At 50.1% G+C, this 17827-nt stretch overlaps 1 pseudogene across 1 annotated transcript in view; it reads left to right on the top strand.

The window, feature by feature from the left end:
- Window positions 1-9378: 9378 nt before the first annotated feature.
- Window positions 9379-17827, top strand: part of LOC145716441 (tubulin alpha-1A chain pseudogene) — a 13248-nt pseudogene continuing 4799 nt past the window's right edge. Inside the window, exon 1 of the transcript XR_014139077.1 lies at window positions 9379-13053. The product of XR_014139077.1 is annotated as a tubulin alpha-1A chain pseudogene (transcript). The remainder of the gene's footprint in view (window positions 13054-17827) is intronic.

Here is a 17827-nt window from a genome sequence, read left to right as displayed (position 1 = left end):
CGTGGGTGAGCACATGCCCACTGGGAAGAGCTGTTGCCTGGGTCATTCAGGGCTGCCCCGGAACATGACTGGAACGCAGCTGCCGAACACTTTCAGATTCCTCCCCCAAGATGGCCATCTGTCAGTCAAGCTGGGATTTTTTTATTTGCTCCTTACAGTGGTCATGTAGGACGCCCCACTCCCCACATGGCCATAGGAGCAGGCTGGTAGGGGGCTGCCGGTGAAACCGTTGTGAGTGACGCGGCAGTCTGAGATGCCAGCTCGTGCAGCTTCCTCACGCCCTGTGATTTTGCTCAGCCTCCATCCTCTTGCAATGGACGGCTGCTCGTCTCTTCAGCCTTGTGACTCGGTGGGTCCCATAGGCCCTAGGTCCCCCGGGGCCCTTCCAGGTGCATGCACAGTTGGTGTTCCAAGGTCAAGTGTTCCCTCTACCAGGAGCCTATTTCTCAAAAGGAGCATGGTTCCCTGCTGTAGCTGGCATGGCCGTGCTCCAGACCATTGCTCCTGCATTGGGATTCTCCCCTGGCTGGTCATGACCTCCATGCTGCATTTACTCCCGCTGTTGACACCACCACCACGGCCGTGGACTCATCAACCCCCTCCCAGACCACCAGCCCCACCTGCCCTAGCTCTCCCCCAGCCCCATTCCCCAGTTCTACCTGGCAGTGTCTCCCCCAGGAGGTGGGCAGGCTGGCCTCTGTGGCCCGTGAGCATGCTATGGGGGTTGAATTGTATCCCCCAGAGACACATGTTGAAGCCATATGCCTGGCACCTGTGAATGTGACCTTGTCTGGAAATTGGGTCATTGCCGATGTCATCTGGTTAACTAGGGGGAGGTCATCAAGGTGGCCCCTAACCTAGATGACGGGGTCCTTATGAGAAGAGAGGAGACACAGACACGCAGCGAGGGGAACGCCTTGTGAAGACGCACGCGCACGGAGGCCACACAGAAGCCACGTGAGGGTGGAGACTGGTCGGAGTGATGCAGCACCAGGATCTGAGAGCCAGGCACCGAGCACCTCCTCCCTGAGAGCCTCGTGGGCTCTGCTGATGGCCCGGGTGACCCGTGATTTCGGACTTCTAGCCTCCAGAACTGCAAGGGACTGAGTTATGTTATGAGCCACCCAGTCCGTGACACTTGTGACAGCAGCCGTGGAAACTGATACACACACCTTTCTCGGCTGCCCCCCTGCACTTTGTCCTGCGTCCTCTCCTGCCTGGAGCCCCCCTCCCCCTCTCCTCCATGTACCCACCACTCCCTTTGTCCCTGTCGGGGCACCCAAATTTCCCTTGGAGCACTCGGGCTCTCGCTCACCCCCTACCCTGCTGCGTTCTTACATCTACGGGCAGCGCTGTACCCCTTAGCACTTAATTTTAAACTGCCCCCTTGATTTATGTATATTTCCCACTTGGCTCCGTGAAAGGATTTTAGGCAGCTGCTGCTTCCCGTTGCTGGCTAAAAGGCTATTTCTGCTGTATTTTTCAAGACTGCCCCGATTGGTTTTGGAACCAAGTAGGGTCTGACCTCAGCCCTCAGGGTAGAGAGCACACGGCACGTCTCCACGTGGGGTTAGGGCCTGCCTGAGAGGGGACCGGATCACAGGGGTGCAGGCCTCCGAAAAACCCAGCTATCGGGGGCCCAGCCATGCCCAGCATCTGACTCGATGCTCTGTTATGGTCAGTCTTCAAGGCTCTGACTCTGTGATTTAACCAGCCCGAGTGGCACGGGGACCACACCAGAGGCTATGAGAGACGCAGTCTGTTGGGGATTTGGGCCGAGCCCCATATTTGAACCCACCCGAGCCTCTAACTCCGAAGGTCCTTTAATAGCTCTCAGGAGAAAAAAAAAACAAAACGCAGATCTTACCATGTGAAAGTTAATGCACAGGAAGGGGACAGGAGGACCCATTCCAAATGTAAATCAAGGACAATTTACATTTAGCAACAGCCACATTTAGCACCCATAGGCTTCAATTTTAATTAAGGCAGAGTGTCTCATCTCCAATCAAGGCCAGAGAATTAGCACATTCTCGTGACACATCATGTCATCTGGCAGAGCGGCTTTGCGGGGAGCCCCTGGTGTGACAGCCGGCTGGGGACCAGCTGTGCTCTTGGTGGCGCCCGGTGGCTGCGCCCCGCCTCCCGGAGGACTCCTTCTGACCTGCAGTGTGTGAGCTGAGTGTAGCAACAACCCCATCACGGGACCCTCCGAGGCCCCCGCTCTGTCTCCCCTTTTGGTGGGGAAAGATTTGTCACCCGCTCCCACCCCAGCGCCGACAGCCGTGCGTGCCTCAGCTTCCTCATCTGCACAGTGGGCATCTGCCTCACCTGGCCCTTTGCTCTGAGGCTTGAAGGAGGAGGTGTGTGGGCCAGCAGTTTGCAGGACGTGAAGCCCTCTCTAAATTGCTCATCATCCCTGTATGTCCCGTGTGTCAGAGAAGCCTGTGAAACTGTCATCCTTTGCTTTGTCGTGCCTGCTGGGAGGGGCGTTTCAGAGACCCCGGGCAGGAGTGACGTCCAGCTGGAGCAGAGGCAGCTGACCACGTGGGACCAGGACGTGGGCCTCGGCCCTAGGATGTCTGGGCCCCGCGCGATCCTTCTGGTTACAGAATCTGCAGTGACGTCACAGCCCCCATCGAATGGTGCCAGGCTGGCCCCTCCCCGTCCGGTGCTGTGGCCTCCTCCCACAGGGACGGGGTCTTCGGGCTCCTCACGAAGGACAGCCCTCCACTTCAGGCAATCCTGGAGGTTTACAGACAGGATCCCCGAAACCCAGCCTTCCTGCCTTACAGTATTAGGATGGCTGGGTGCCTCTTTCCCCTGAGGCTGCTCTTAACTAGCCCAGGGACAGAAACGTCCCACCCTTTTCACCATCAGTGGGCTTTGGGGGGGGGGGCATGAAACCAGTGCCCACCTCCCACCCAGCCCAGAGGAAGTTGGGTCATAAAGAGCATTTTCCAAAACACGTAGGAAAAAAATCACAGTTCATCACAAATTCACAAATATACGCCTGCAAATTTAGCAGTGCTGTCTTCAGAAAGGCAGGTACCCTTCCTCAACCTCAGGAAGTCCAGAGATCAGGACGCTCGGCTCTCTGCGGTGCCGGGGTCTCTGGTGCTACCCCCCAGCTTGCTGTCCAGTCCTGTTTCTGATCCTTGTTTTAGTGGCTCTATTATATTGTGCCTTTTACAGTACATGATCTCAGATGGTTTTCTCCTAAGTAGGAGAGGTACAGATCACCCATCTTATTTATAACTGCAGCGAAGATCAGAATCAGAGTGTATAAATTGGGGAGGAATGTGGAGGAAAAGATGCTGGGCAAACAGGCTGCTGTTGGCACCTCGTTTTTGCCTCCTCCTTGGTTTCGATGACCCTGTAGCTTCGGCCAGACAGGCGCTCAGGAAGTAGCTAATGATCGGCCAAAGGCATTTATTGACCACGTCATTTCCACGCGGCCAGCACGGACCGTGCTCCCTGGAGGACATACAGGAGAAAGTGCATGCCCCACACCCACCAAGAGGAGATGAGAGGGGCCCTCTGGAGGAATGCAGCCAGTCCCTGACCAGGGGGAACTGTCACAGGAGCTAACATTTATTATGTGCCTGTGTGGGACAGCTTTGTGCTGGGTGCTCTCGGCCCACCTGTGACCTCTCACACGTCCTTCGGTGGAGGGTCCTGTCACTGTTTCACAGATGAAGACATAGAGACGCCGGGACACTAACTGTGGTCAAGATGGTGCCGGAGCAAGGGCCAGAGAGCTTCAACCAGGACCGGACAGCCTGGATTTCCAGCAGGTGTGTGGGGCCCTGAGGCAGACACCCAGAGCCACGGAGCAGCAGGGAGGGGGTGGCCGGGCCTTGTGGTCGCACCCTGAGGGACCGGCTACAAGCCACAGGGACCCCTGCACTGCCTGGGGCCACAGCACACCTCCGAGGTACCTTCCCTCTCCCGCTCCCCTCCACAGCCCTTTCAGACTCTCCTTCCCCTCACTCCAGCCAGTAATCTTTCCTCCTACTTCTCCAGCAAAGGGACAGTCAGAAGGGGACTTCTGCCAGGCTCCCTCCCCCACAGACCCCCTACCAGCAGCAACTCCCACAGACGACTCTTGACTCTCTCTTTGCTAGAAACTGCCATTCTGCTCTCCTTGAGCCATCATTCTCTCTCTTTCCTGCTCCATCAATGTTTCTCTCGCCCATGCAGTGGTTCTTCCTCTTGGCTACACATTGGAGGCACCCAGTGAGCTTGAAAACAAAATGAATGGGGGCCTTGTTCCTACAGACTTTGACTGGAATAGCCTGGAGTTCTCCCCAGGCGTCCGGAGTCATGAAGCTGATTGTGCCAAGCATCCGCAGCCGAGAGCCAGCTTTCCTAGGGCGCCCACCAGCCAGCTTTCTCCCACCCACGCCCCTCCAGCTGCTGACACCCCCCACCACGTCAGTCCTCAGTCCTCATCTTACTCACTTTCCAGCAGCACTGAGCAGTCAGTCTCTCCCTCTTTCTTGAAGCACTTCCTTCCCTGGCTCCCTGACCTCTCGCTGGGGCTCTCCGTCTACCTCGCTGGCCGTTGCTGGTTCCTCCTGATCGACTCTTAGTGGCCCGGGTCTCCATGCTGGGACCTGTTCTCTTCCCCGGGTACACTCACCCCTTGCTGTGCTCACTCAGCCTGCGGGCTTTATAAGTCATCCATTCACTAAGATTGGATCTCTGGTCTGACCTCTTTCTTAACGCTAGACTTGTATATCCAGATGCCCACTTGACCTCTCCACGTGGGGATCTCTCTGACATCTCAAACCAGACATACCCCAAACCGGGATCCTGCCCTTCTACCCACCACACCACAGCCTTACCAGCCTTCCTGTTACTCAAGCCAAAAACTGAGTTGTCTTGGATTGCTTGCCTTCTTAATGCCTACTTCCAATCCCATCAGCAAATCCAGGGGGTCCTGCATCAAAGTGTATCCAGAACCTTTGCTTCTGACCCATCTTCCATGCCAGTCTGGTCCAAACTGGATCGTCTGTCACCTGGTAACTGGTTTCTACTTCCACCCCCCTCCCCTGGTACATTCTCAAAGCAATAGTTAGAGTGATCCTCTACCAAAATCCCTCCAAAGGCTCTACCTTTCACTCTTGTCAAAGCCCATGTCCCCACGATGACCGACAAGGCCTTCATGATGGGCTCTCCATTCGTCCCCTCCTCGCCCCTTCTCCAGCTGGCTAGCTGTTCTCCAAGCTCTTGCTCCAACATGCCAGACTCCCTCCTACCTCAGGCTCTTTTGCATGGACTACTCCCTCTGCCTGGAAATGTGCTTTTCCTAGGTATCTGGATGATCTACTTTCTCCTTTCCTCCAGCTCCCCACTCAAATTCCACTTCTCAGTGAGTCCTTCCCAGATTGGCCTTTTAAAAATTGAAATAGTCTTTCCTGGCATCTCCCTTCTTTGCTCATTTATCATCTCTGGCACATGTCACCTCCTAATACCTAATATCTCCCAATGCTTAATTTACTTATATGTTGTGTTTATTGTCTGCTCCCACAGGAGGTTTTAAGTCCCATGAGGTCAGAGATGTTTGTTTCGTTCAGTGTTCCATAATCTACTATGGTGCCTGGTGCTTAGGAGACAGTCAATAGTGTTTGTTGAATGAACGAATGTGATGCAGACCAGGAGCTGTGGGGGATGGTGAAGGGAGGAAGAAGGCCTCGTTCGGTTCCACAGGGATTATCACTAATATTTGGTGCTGGGAGTGCTTCCTGAAGAAGGTCAGAGCTGAACCTTGAAGGGAGGATAGTCTTTAACAATAGTAATAACAGTTGGGATAAGCAACGGGACTCATGAAATCCTAGGAACGATTTTGTCAGAGCTCTGCTCTCAGAGGAAGGACGGCCCTGGAAAAGCCGAACCGGAGGTAGGGTGAGGAGGTGGGATGCGAAAGCAAGCCCGGAGGCAGGGACACAGTCTCCTAGAATGTGTGGGTGCTGCGGCGAGCTGCCAGGCCCCCCATCCTTGGCCCCCACCACGAGCTGCCAGGCCCCCCTCCCCCCGCCCCCCCCCCCCGTCCTCGGTCCCCAGCAAGACGACACAGTGCTTCACAGGGAGGGTTAGGAATCCCGTCTGTGTTTTCCTGGGGATGTACCTGTCTTGAAGGAAATTCTTTGTGGAGACGGAAACAAAAGACGTGCAGATCCGTGGTCAGTGATTGGGCATTGATCCCCGTTTCCAGTCACAATTATGTGTTGCCATGACAACTGCACAGTCAGGACCAAGCCAGAGTCTCACTCGGTGTATCAGATGCAGACACGCTGTGTGCACTTTTCCACCTCAGCTGAAATGTGGAAGCCACAGGTTTTCATGCCAGAAACCCAAGGAGAAGGCCACGGCTCGCCCTTCAGGAAAGGGAGGGCATGGGGGCATATTCACCCCCCTGCTCGAAAATCTCTGAAAACAGCTTTGACTGCGCCCCTCCGTGGCTCCCTCCTCTTGTCTACTGTCTTCACTCCCTCACGTCTGCACCACTTGCTTTGGCCAAATTCACTTTCTCATAATTTTCTAGATGCACCAGGGAGGAGAACAGTGTATAAGCAAGGAGACAGAGGAATGAAACAGCATGGAATGTTCTGGAAGCACTTGGGGCTGTGAGGGGCCAGGTGGGGAGGAAGGACTTTGGCATCTGCAGACACTACGCTAAGCCCGGCTCTGCCACACACGGGTAATGGGCAAGTTCTCTCATTGTCTAAACGTGCTCTCCTCACCTCAGTAAGACTGCCTTGCACATCAGTGCTGAGCTAAGTGAGGCTGGCTGTGTGCACGCCTCTAGCATGGCAGCTCCAAACACAGCAGAGGTGGGCAGATGGGGAGGGCGTCCTCATGCTGCACACTGAACACTTGGAGTTGGCTGGTGGGGGCAAGGAGTCAGGGAGAGATTTAAAGCTGAGGAAGGGTTGGTGCTGCTATTAATCCCATTTTATAGACGACAAAACTAAGGTACAGAGAGGTTAAGTAATTCGCTCAAGACTGCACACTTAGTAGGTGGCCGAGCTGGATTCACACCCAAGCTCTTAACCACCATAGTGGTTATTCTTCCTCCAACTAAATAGGAAAAGGAAAGGTCTTTGAGGCTAAGGCCATGTTAGGGACTGTGGAAGAATTGACTGAGATCCACAGAAAAGCTGGACTTGGCTTTGCCCCCAACATAGTGGTTAAGCTGCTGAGAAAGGAAGAATTTAGGTAATCGGCATACCCATCAACACATTTCCTTCAACAAGGATGGACCATCGGCTCTCTCCGAAGCCTATGGCACCACCCCTTACTCCTAGTGCATTGCGGAAAGGCCTGTCTGAAGTCCTCCGTGCTCTGGGCCAACCGTACGGCCTTGTGGAGCTTGTCGTAGGAAGGACAGGTTCCCAGCAGCTGTTTCCAGCCCTCCAGGCCGATCTGGGAAGGAGAGGTCCTGGTGCTAGGACTCAAGACTGCTCACACATACACACACTCACACCCCCAGCAGAGAAGTGTGCACAAGAAAGCCCAACACCTACATCGGGACTCAGACTGGAAGACGAGAGTGTCGTCTGCAGCCACGGAGGACTATAATGGCCATCTCTTAGTCAGGGGCCACTGCACATATCTCAGCCAGAAAGAATTTAATATGGAGCATCAAACCCAGCACAGTCCCTGCCTGGCTGTGGGCTGGCAAGCCCACGGAGCCGGCCCTGCTGCTCCTGCCACCCTTTGGGCTGGGGCTCCAATAGGAGGAGAGGTGGTTGGAGGTGGTTCTACCAGAAGCCCCCAAACCAGGGTCATCTGACTGTCACTTGGCCATCAAAGGAGGGGAGTGTAATTGGCCACCAAGGAGGTGTTGCAGCTTCTTCCAGGGACACCCCAGAAAGCAGAGAAATACTCTGGACCTCCTTCAGCTCCCCCTTTTTTTTCTTCCAGTGCCTCCATTAGTGGGGCAGAGGGGGACTGGGGTTTGCGGGGGCCTGGGACATGTCCCTACAATGAGGGGTGGACAGGGCAGGGAGGGCGGGGATAGATGGGAGAGCAAAAGGTGGTTGAGGGGGCATGCTATTAATCTCACCTGGAACAGCCCTGGGTTATCTGGAATAATCTAATTCCAAATACGCTGTCCCATTGTCCCGGGAAACTACTGAAGCTTTCTGGACGTTTAAATATGGGTATGCACCGATATCGGATTTGTCTTCCTGACACTCAGCATTCCACATTCCACTTGCTCAGTGGGACCTGACCCCAAAGTCTGGCTACAGAGTCTTTATCTGAACAAAATCCAGCATTAAAAAAGAATTTTAAAAATTTCCCAGAATTAAAAAAAATCCATAGTAAAACACTAATCAAAATGTTATTTATTTAACATAATAGAAAATATCTAACAAAATCATTGGAACACCAGAGGTATTCTCATTCAATTCTGAATGGTCCAAGAATTATAAATATTGAAAAGGAGACAAGAATTTGATGATATAATCACCTACCTAGGAAACAAATTAAAATTGACTGGAAAACACTTAGAATGAATACGGTAATTCTGTAAAGTGACTGGCTGGAAAATAAATATTCAAAGCGTAATGCTTTTCTTATATAATAACAATAACCAGGGGTTCCCCGGGGCTCAGTCGGTTAAGCGTCTGCTCTCGGCTCAGGTCATGAGCCCAGCGTCGGGCTCCCTGCTCGGCGGGAAGCCCTCTTTCTCCCTATCCTGCTCCCCCTGCTTGTGTACCCTCTCTAGCTGTCTCTCTGTCAAATAAATAAATAAAATCTTTAAAAAAATAATAACAATAACCAGCTGGAAAATTAGAGGGAAGAAAGATGTGGCTCACAGAAGTTAATGTGCAGCTCCTTTACAAGGGACATGACAGACCTTGGTGGGAGGCTGGAAGATGACCAGAGCAAAGGGGGGGCATGTTCCTGGAAGGGGAGACCCGGAGCAGTGAAACCAGCCCTACTTCCTGGAATACCATGTCCATCGAACAGAATCAGATCCTATCACCACCACCCCCGCCACCACCACACACACACAGGACTTTAAAATTTGGAATGTGTACTTTTAAAGTTTCTCCGGAAGAATAAATATAGGAGAAAATCTATTAATGGTTGGGGAGGGGTGGTTAGGAGAGAATTTCTTCAGCTGATTGTACGTATTACATAGTATAATCCTAAAAAGATATAGTCGTGGGACAACAGGAAGCATGCAGGTCAGTGAAACCCTAGTGATCGTGTCATACATGATGATCATGATGCTTCAAATCACAGACAATCATTTATATATTTTTTTTCTTTTTTTTTTTTATTCTTATGTTAATCCCCATACATTACATCATTAGTTCTAGATGAAGTGTTCCATGATTCATTGTTTGTGCATAAGACAGTCATTTATATATTTTATATGATAATGCGGTCACTGTTAAACTGGCGGCTGTCAGTGACTGCTTCCACAGGGTAACACGGCTTCTCCAGTTCCTTCCAAAGCAGGTTATGGGATGGGGAAGGAAGGAGAGAACATGAAACCTCTGGGTCCCAGGAAGATGAAATAGACATCCTGGCAGGAACTCACACTTGTGTCTTCCGTTAAAAGTACTGGGTGTCCTACGCAACTCATGAACCATTGAACACTACATCAAAAACTAATGATGTGTTATATGTTGGCTAATTGAATTTAAATTAAAAAAAAGAAAAGTAATCCCGGAGAGGTTCTCTTACATCCACCGCGCTGTAAAAAGCAACCACCTCTCTCCCCTTCCTCTCGGCCATCCGCTGGGCAGCCGCAAAGCAGCAACCATGTGTGAGTGCATCTGCATCCACGCTGGCCAGGCTGGGGTCCAGATTGGCAGTGGCTGCTGGGAGCTCTGTTGCCTGGAACGCAGCCTCTAGCCCAATGGTCAGACGCCAAGTGACAAGACCACTGGGGGAGGAGATGACTCCGTCAACACCGTCCTCAGTGAGACCGGGGCTGACGGGCATGTGTCCGGCGCAGCATTTGTAGACCTCCAACCCACAGTTGTTGAAGTTCACACCAGCCCCCACCACCAGCTCCTCCACCCCGCACAGCTCATCACAGGCAAGGAAGGTGCTGCCGTAACTGTGCCCGAGGGCACCACACCATCGGTAAGGAGATCATTGACCTTGTCTTGGATGGAATTTAGAAACTGGCTGACAGGTGCACAGGTCTTCAGGGCTTCTTGGTTTTCCTCAGCTTTGGAGGAGGAATGGGGTCTGGATTCACCTCCTTGCTGATGGAACCTCTCTCTGGCCATTATGGCAACAAGTCCAAGCTGGAGTTCTCCATTTACCCTCCACCCAGGTTTCCACAGCTGTGGTTGAGCCCTACAACTCCATGCTCATGACCCACACCACCCTAGAGTGCTCTGATTGTGCCTTCATGGTAGACAACGAGCCCATCTGTGACGTGTAGAAACCTCCCTACTGAACGCCCAACCTACACTAGCCTGAACAGGTTGATAGGTCAAATTGTGTCCTCCATCACTGCTTCCCTCAGGGTTGACGGAGCCCAGAAGTCCAGACCAGCCTGGTGCCCTGTCTCCGCATCCAATTCCCTCTGGCCCCATCTGCTGAGAAAGCCTCCCACCATCAGCCTTCTGTAGCAGAGGTCGCCAACGCGTGCTCTGAGCCAGCGAACCGGAGGCTGAAAGGGGACCCTCGCCACGACAAACACACGGCTGCCCGCCCGTCGTATCGTGGCGGACGTGGTTCCCAAAGATGTCCATGCTGCCGCTGCTGCCATCAAGACCAAGCACACCACCCAGTTTGTGGACTGGTGCCCCAGTGGCTTCAAAGTTGGCATGAATTACCTGCCTCTGACTAGGGTACCTGGTGGAGACCCGGCCAAAGTACAGTGAGCGGTGAGCCTGCTGAGCAACACCAGAGCCATCGCTGAGGCCCGGGCCTCGCTGTTCACTGGTGTGTGGGCCGGGGCACAGAAGAGGGAGAGTTTTCTGAGGCCTGTGAGGACATGGCTGCTCTTGAGAAGGATTTTGAGGAGGATGGTGTGGATTCTGCAGAAAGAGAGGAATTACTTCAGTTAAGAATGTCACAAAGCGGGGTGCCTGGGTGGCTCAGTCACTTAAGCGTCTGCCTTCGGCTCAGGTCATGGTCCCGGGGTCCTGGGGTCGAGCCCCACGTCAGGCTCCCTGCTCAGTGGGAAGCCCGTTTCTCCCTCTCCCTCTGCCCCTCCACGCTGCTTGTGTTCCCTCTCTCGCTGTGTCTCTCTCTGTCAAATAAATAAAATCTTTTAAAAAAAAAGTGTCACAAAGCTGCTGCCTTTACGGGGAAGCTCATTCTAAGTATTGAAAAGTTGTGCTCTGATCCGTTCATTTGTAGGTAGCAGTGTATACTCTCATATGCAATTACTGACCTATGCTTTAAAACACGACTCTGTTACAGACCCAAGCTGTCCATTTCTCTGATGGGTTTGAGTAAAGTATTCCCTGTCTTAAATGGAAAAAAAAAAATCTGCTGAAAGGACCGCTGGGAAGTCATTATCGGCTCTTCGTGAACAGCAGACTGCCTCCTTGAAGGGTCCACATTTTTGCGAGCCTGAACCTGCAATGTGAAGCATCTGTATTCAAGGACCCTGAACTCTTGGCGGGGAGGGTCTCTGCCCCCGCGCGCCCTGCCGCCCTCGATCCTCGCTGTAGGATTGCAGAGACCATGGCACAGGGGCTCTCTCAGGACAAATACTACCGCAGGTAGCAGGATAAGTCCTTGCAAAGAGGCAACATTTTCAGAAAGAACTTAAAAAAATACATTTCCTGGAAATTGCCTCTGACATTTCAGATCTGCTCCAGGGAAAACCTCTATGGAAGCTTTAAGTAATGAACTGTCATCATTTGGATAATTGCCTTTCAACCATCAATGATTATCCCACCTCGCGGACTGAATCAATTATAAAACGTAGGGGCTCTTAACCTTGAAAAGCCCACAGGGATATGCGATACGGAGCCAAATACCAAACAAGCCACTTTAAAACAATTTTCAGTAGTTGCTCCCTAGAGAAAGTTGGGAGCAGGCAGCTTTGTTGTTTGGTTTGTTTTTTAAATAAGTCTGTCCAATTTTTGAGTCTTTATTTGAGTTTTTAACGGATTTGACTCTTGAAGCAGTATTTGTGTACAATTACGGTAAAAATAAAAACGAAATAGAAACCCCACAGGTGCCTCATTTCCCCACTTTGGCCTCCCATCTCCCAGTATTTGTTACCACGAGGTCACTGTCCCCAACAGTCAGCAGTCCCTGGCTCTTCCCACTGCCGCCAGAGTGCCTCCTGACCCCAGCGTCACGGTGACTGGAAGGTGAGGAAGAGCTCCAGGTCCCTCAGCCACGGATGGGAGCCTGGCTGCTGGCTAGTCCCCGTTCAGCTGATGGGCCCCGTGAGGGAGCCACGTTTCATCATTAAAATGATGAGTAACAATGGGAGCAAGAACCAAACCTTTAAAGAATTCTAACACTGGAGTTGGGCCTTAGCCCTGTGGGTGGGTGAGGATGTTGTGTTGCTGTTTTTCAAAGCTGAGCCTCCTCCAAGTTTGTCATGCAGGTTCGTCATGCAGCAGCTACAGCTCCACTTCCCAACGCAGAGACCCTGCAAGGACCAGGCTCCTGGTGATCTCCATCTGCTGAGTTTCCATCTCAGATTCAGCCAGTAAGGGCCACGTGGTCATGAAGCCTGACATCAGCAAATCTGTGTCAAAACCTGAACTCTGATGCAGAAAAACTCAAGGGCAACCTGTCGGAATTGGCCAGCTAATTCCCAGCAATATTTAGGAAGTCATCCAGCACTAGGTGAGGCCCAGGACTGATCACACATACCAATCGCTTTACCCACTCCTGCAGGTTCATACAGGGTGAACGTAGATTAATAAAAATCAGCACACCTGTATGGGTCAGGGTTTCCCAGACTGATAGATGTATATTTTTTTATTTTAAGGAATTGGCTCATGTGGTGCTAGGGGCTGGCAATTCTGAAATCCAGGCCGGCTGACAGGTGGAACCTCGAGCAGAAGTTGGTGCCACCCCAGTATGTGTGTAGGGCCTGTAAGTTTGTCTGTCCCAAGCACGTCTGCAGACCCACCCAGTCAGTCTCCTTAGGTATGCTTCCGGCATTTGCTTTCAGCCCCACATTCTGGCTGTGAGAGAGGCTCCTAGAACCTCTAACCTGGCCAGACTGCTGCTCCCATCCCCCACAAAGCCGTGGCAACTCTGCCCGCACCCCCAAATCTCTCCACCACGAACAGGCAGCACATTTCTGAGCAGAAGTGTAGCGTGAGGGCCTGTCTGGACACCAGTTGTCTCAGTGTGACTTCCTTCAGGAGCAGAGCTTGAGACAAAGAACTTGCAACCAAGTAAGTGATTTGGGAACTGATCTTGAGAAGCAGGACTGATTGAACAGGAAGGAGTCTCAGAAGAAGAAGAAAAAAACGACATGAGTGTGTGTTATCAGGGTCACTGCCAAGGACGCCTGGTTCTGCTGGGGCCTAAAACAGGCAGGCCCGGATGGAAGGCCCTGTGCCCAGAGCGGAGTAGGTCACACAGGAGCCATTCTGAGCTCGTGGGGTCGGCCTTTGAGCTGCGCGGAGCTCCGGGTTGGGCTGGTGGGCTGCGAGGCGCCGAGGCATCGTTCTGCTGCCCCACGGGGACGTGTTTGAAGGAACAGAAGCTCGTTCAGCCTGGGGGAGAGAGCACTGGGCATGGGACAGAGGGCCTCACATGCCGAAGGGCAGCCTGTGTTAGATACAGTGGTGGTGTGAGGGCTGGGGATTGGGGGGCAGGGGGCAGATTCTGCGCCAGACCTTGGCCAGCCACTCCCCAGGAATATTCACATGCAAAGAAGAGTGGCAAGATAAAGGAAAATAATACTCTACGATGGGGGCCTTGACCGGTTCTCTAATCAGGTGCAGAGAATTTCTGTTAGCTGGGCTGGACCTCAGCAAGCATTCCCTTATCCTAGTTTTTTAGGCTTCTGATGAAAGTAGGCCACAAAGCCCTCCACGTCACCTTTCTGAGACCCAGCCCTAAACCTTGATTGTACCAGGCCTAGAGGCAGCCGAAACGCACAGGTTTTGGAGCCAAACTCGCAGAGCTTGGGCTCGAGTCTTACCTCCACCGTATGACTAATCATATGACCGTGGGCAAGTTTCCTGGTGTCTCGTTTATAAAGCAGAGGCAGTGATAGTGCCTGCCTCCTAGGCCTGGGATGAGGAATAAATGAGTTAACTCATATAAAACACTTACAACAGTATCCGGTGCATCGAAAACCCCCAAACTGTTAGTTATGCTTATTAGTACTCCCTGTAGCAGGAGGAAAGGAAGAGAGGGGGACAACGGAAGGAGGGAGGAGGAGGGGAGGGCGAGGAAGACGGGCAGGCAAGGCTAGACCAGGCGAGGCAGCTGCTGCCTAGCAACACCACCCACCACCAAGAGTGGTTATAGCCCACGTTTTGAAAAGTCTGATTGTTACTTCGCCCCTTCGGAAAAAGCAGGGTGGTGGATAGGAGAAAATCTGAGAGCTACCTCTTGCTTGGGCACCTACCCGATGGACAAGGGAACAGGCTTATTTTGTGGTGTTCCCGGGAGTTAAACCAGGCCAGTGAGGGTAAGGTTTGTTCTCGGTAGCATCACCAACTGTCTAACATTTAAGTTGTTCTCGATGGGATGATGGGCGGTCCACGGGTGCTTCCATTTGCTAGGAAATCAAGGATGGGTGTGCCTGAACGAGACCCGGCCCACTCTCGACATTTCCTCCCACACTCGTGAGACAGAACATGGGAAGCGGGGCAGAGAGAAGCCTGTTCTGCATATACCACCGGACTTTTTTTGTAAATAACATTTTCTAATGTGTATTGACAGTGAGCTTGTTCTAGGTAGTTGGAAGCACTTTCAGTGTGTTACTTGATCATCACATGGGCCTTGTGATGCAGGTGGTTTGTTAACAACATCTACATTTTATTTTTTTAAAGATTTTATTTATTTATTTGACACAGAAAGAGACCGAGAGAGAGGGAACACAAGCAGGGGGAGTGGGAGAGGGAGAAGCAGGCTTCCCGCTGAGCAGGGAGCCCGAGGCGGGGCTCGATCCCAGAACCCTGGGATCATGACCAGAGCCGAGGGCAGACTCCCAACGACTGAGCCACCCGGGTGCCTCATAATATCCACATTTTGGCCCCACAAAACTCATTTTAGACTTTGAACCTCCAGAACGGTTAGATAATAACTTAGTGTTGTTTAAGCCACCATATTTATCATAATTACAGTAGCAATCGCAGACTAATACATGCTCCATCCATTTCTTTTAATTACAATGTATCTGTTAAGCTCTGGCCTTTTGACCCATGAAATTTCCTAAGGCAGGACTTTGCTGACTGGGTACTAATGGTACAGTTGAACATTTTCCTTCGTCTTCTGGATGTGCCACGAATCGGCAGCTGAATCCAGCAGCTGGGTCAGGCTCGGATTCCATTCCTTTGGCAAACGCTATAAGTGACTTGCTTTCTTTTCAGGATGTGTGTGGTTTTTGTTCTATTTCAGTTTAGCAGCAAATGATGTTCAGGTCTCTGCTCCATTAACAAATTCATTTGGAGTTACAAGCTGGTGGTATTTGAATTCTGCAGTTTAAAAATTTTTAATAGCTATACTACTTTACAAGGTGATCCATCCCTTCATCTACTGTTTGGTTGTCTAGCAGTACCATTTATATAGGAAAGACAGTAAATGCTTTTCCTTTGCTTTTGTTTACTCAGTTCTCAGGATAATGAATTGGTTGCCTGTCATCCTCAAAAGGTGATAGTTCTTATTTAAATATCATTATAGGGGCGCCTGGGTGGCCCATTCGGTTAAGTGTCTGCCTTCAACTCAGGTCGTGATCCCAGGGTCCTTGGATAAAGCCGCATGTCAGGCTCCCTGCTCAGTGTGGAGCCTGCTTCTCCCTCTGCCCCTCCCTCCCCACCCCCACACTCATGCTCTCTCTCTCTCTCAAATAAATAAATAAATAAAATCTATAGAAATAAAAATAAATTAATATCATTATAAATTTATGGACTTATATTTGATGTGTTTCAATCCACTGAAATTCCTGTCTTTATTGAATCTCAAATTGTCCCACCTTTTGGCCACTGGGAACTTCTGAGTCATTTGGACACGGCCTTAATAGTCTTTGGTAGTTCTTTGCTATTTGGTATCTTGAGATGTTCCAGACTCTTCTGGAACATTTCTTACCTCCAATCCAGAATCAGCCATTTCTCCTAGAATCTCTGGTTTCTTTTAATGGAGAACGATTTTTTTTTTTTTTAAGAGAGCGTGAGCGGAGAGGGGCAGAGGGAGAAGGAGAGAGAGAATCTTAAGCAGGCTTCATGCTCAGTGTGGAGTCCAACAAGGGGCTCGATCTAACAATCCTGAGATCATGACCTGAGCCAAAATCAAGAGTCGGATGCTTAACCAACTGAGCCACCCAGGAATCCCAATAGAGAATGATATTTTAAGAGTACAACCTAGAGGCTATGGCTATGTATAAAAATATGAATATATATAGAGAGAGAGACAAAAATATAGAAACAATGACCAGCCAGAATGCAATGATTATCCATAGTACATCTAAATGATACATAGTACAACCAAAATGATGTACTTTTTGTTCATATATATATTTGAAACTTTACATATTTATGAATGTGTATCTATTTATGGAGATATCTACCTATCCACCATCTATCTATCTTCCTTGAGTTCACAGAGAATTTTTCAATTCAAGTTAAGAAAACAAGGTTTTTACTTAATCACTTCTATATTCCATCTGTATCTTCTTTCTTTCACACTGAGATTCTTAGTTCTCAGTGATACGGGGAAGAACAGAATTAAAATACCCCATAACTTCTCATTTGCTTCATCCCACATGACACATACTATGGTCTCAGAGCAACAATAACTAATCCTAGCACATTGATTATGATTACTGAAAACACTTAACAAGTTTGTCTGCCTATGTTATCCCCATTCTCCCTTTATTTGTTGATTTATTTTGTTGACTTATTTTGTTATGATTTACGTCATCAGATCACATAGTCATCACATACTACAATCTCTGCTTTTAAACCCTCTCTTAGTTTTACGAGTAACTATATATTTAATGCTAAGCAGCCGTCCTTGTGCTGATGTTTGCCGACATTTAGTTGTCTAAAGTTCATTCTCTACTAAATTCCTTACAAAGAGCTCATGGGGACACTATTTCCTGAGTTCTTCATGCTCACCAGAATGTGTGCTCTTTATACTGAAAAGTATTTTACTGTTTTAAAATCCACAGTCCCCATCTTTCCTTGAGTACCCAAAATACATTGTTCTTGTGGCATAAAGCATTGCTGTTGAAAAGCCCAATGATAAGCCTATACTCCTTACAAGTCACTTTCTCTTTTTTATCAAGATACTCAAGGTGCATTTTCTCTTTTTCCCTAAAGTCCTGTACTTTTCCTAGAATATGCTTCGGCATTGATTTTCATACATAACCATTCCCAGATGGTACAATGTGTTTTCTTTCAATATGTAGTTTAAATCTTTGTAATTTAAGAAACGTTCTCTTGAATTATAGTTGTTAGTACCTGGTCTGATCCCTTGCTTTCGATTTTCTACTTTAAGGACGCCTGTTCTCATGTGTTGGATCTTCTTCTATCTTCGGTATTTTCACACTCTCAAATATGTTTACCTTTTTCTTATCCTTTCTGGATTCTGGAAATTTTCTCTCCCTTTCCCTTCTACTTTTCTTGTCATTGTTTGTTGTGGTTTTTTTTTTTTTAATTTTTATTTATTTTTTATTATTAACATA

Source organism: Leptonychotes weddellii, chromosome 12 (genome assembly GCF_054177405.1).
Source record: "Leptonychotes weddellii isolate Sample4059 chromosome 12, ASM5417740v2, whole genome shotgun sequence".
Taxonomy (NCBI): domain Eukaryota; kingdom Metazoa; phylum Chordata; class Mammalia; order Carnivora; family Phocidae; genus Leptonychotes; species Leptonychotes weddellii.
The sequence above is the reverse complement of the archived record's forward strand: the minus strand, read 5'-3'. Positions and strand labels throughout refer to the sequence as shown.